This window comes from Dioscorea cayenensis, chromosome 1, assembly GCF_009730915.1.
Source record: "Dioscorea cayenensis subsp. rotundata cultivar TDr96_F1 chromosome 1, TDr96_F1_v2_PseudoChromosome.rev07_lg8_w22 25.fasta, whole genome shotgun sequence".
In the NCBI taxonomy this organism is placed as follows: domain Eukaryota; kingdom Viridiplantae; phylum Streptophyta; class Magnoliopsida; order Dioscoreales; family Dioscoreaceae; genus Dioscorea; species Dioscorea cayenensis.
In genome coordinates, this window is record NC_052471.1 from 6,237,284 (window position 1) to 6,239,139 (window position 1,856).

A 1,856-nucleotide genomic window follows, 5' to 3' on the forward strand; every position below is an offset into this window, starting at 1 on the left:
AGATGGTAGTAGCTTCACACATCCTCTAAGGTAGCCCTTTCCAAAGCGGCCGCTAAGGTGGCTTTCACACTTTCGAGGTGGTAGCTCTTTCTACCCGACTGGTAGCTTTCACTCATCCTATGAGATAGCTCTTTCTCTCATTAGGGCATAACTAGTATACGACTTGTGAGAGTAGCTTCATACTTCATAGGTGGTAGCTCTTTCCACCCAACAAACACAAATAAACAATAAAACTATTTTGTTTCTTCTTTTCATTTTCAAAATATATATATATATATATTTTTGTTTTAGTTTAGCACAAGAAAATAAACCTAACTAGTCCCTTTAACATCGAACATGAGTTTCCAATAGAGTTCAAAGAGTGAGTAGTGCACTAATTGTAAATCGGGCAAAAATTCCTAAAAATTCAAGCAAGAACTAGAGTATGAAAACATTCAATGTTAACAATTCTCCTAGACTTAAGAATACAATCATTGCAACTACGGTGAACCGCCATTGGCTATGTGAGCATATATCGGTCAAGAACAATAGAAAAGATTTGTGCATTATGAAACTCCCCCCCACACTTAAGTTGTACATCGTCCTCAATGTACACATGCAAGCTCACTCAAAATATATCATTCAAAAATAGATGTGGGAGAAGCAATCAAAACAATACTCCCCTGACTCCTAGTGTTGCGTTTGATGAAGCTAATTCATTGGGAGTAGTGTTCCAATGGGTTGTGAAGCTCGCACGGCCAAGTGCCAAAGCACCTTGGCCGTACTCATGACTAAGTCTCAATTTCCAAGAAGACAAGACCATCTGCACGCACACACGAGGTGATTCAGTGAAGCTCAAGAAAAACAAAAATAACTCGAGTGTATAAAAGATGAAGTAGTGAATACAACCCGATAATATAAAATAACATAAACTTAGAAGGAAAAATCCTTTCTGAGTGAACAAGTCTAAAAATAAGAAAATAAGATAAAGTAAAATGCATGAAAGTAAAAGGAAGGTCAAGGGTAGAAGTCGCTCTTAGTCTCCGCTGCTGCTGCTGCTGAAGTGGAAGCATATAGTGGGTCCTCTGGTGCTGGTGTCGAGGATGGAGGTGCTGGAGGTACTGGCGGTGCCTGAAGAGTCCCCGGTTGCAGGACGAATGATGAGGCAATGTCTCGCTCTAGGATCTGCTGTAATATGTCGAAACGCGCCATGAACTCTGTGTACTGAGTGGCCTGCGTAGCCCTAATCTCAGCAACCTCGGCTCGGACCACTCCTATAGCATTCTCGAGCCTCTCAAAGCGATCATTGGCTCGAGAAGGTGAAAACATACGCAGTGGAGGTGGTTCCTCGGCCAATGGAGGGGCCTCGGTGTCCATCGATGCAGGCTGAGGCTCGGGGACGGGCTGAGATGCTCCGGCGTCATCATCCTCATCCTCGGCTATCTCTGGGGCTGGTAAAACAAACGCAAAAACCCCTGTCCGAACCCTGCAGACCATGCCCATCAACCGCATCGTCTCTAGACCCAGGGGAGCGGGTACACTCGTCTTCTCGGCCCCGCGAATCAAATCCAAGAGACCCATGCCCATCACTAATCTTGTAATGTAAGGACCCGAGAAGATCGCTCCCAGTCTAGTATACTGTCCCTAATGCCTGATGTAATCAGCCAAGATGTGCACCAAGTGTATCAGTATACGCTCTACCATCGAGTACAAGTACAGCAACTCCTGGCGGCTCAAGACACCAGTACTATCGCGACGGCCATTTACCGACCTACTCATGATTGCGTGGAAGTATCTGTAGGCTGGCCGGGAAAGGAACGTGGCCTTGGAAACCCCAGGCTCGTACTGACCCTGACCGCATAGCACTCTGTAAGCTC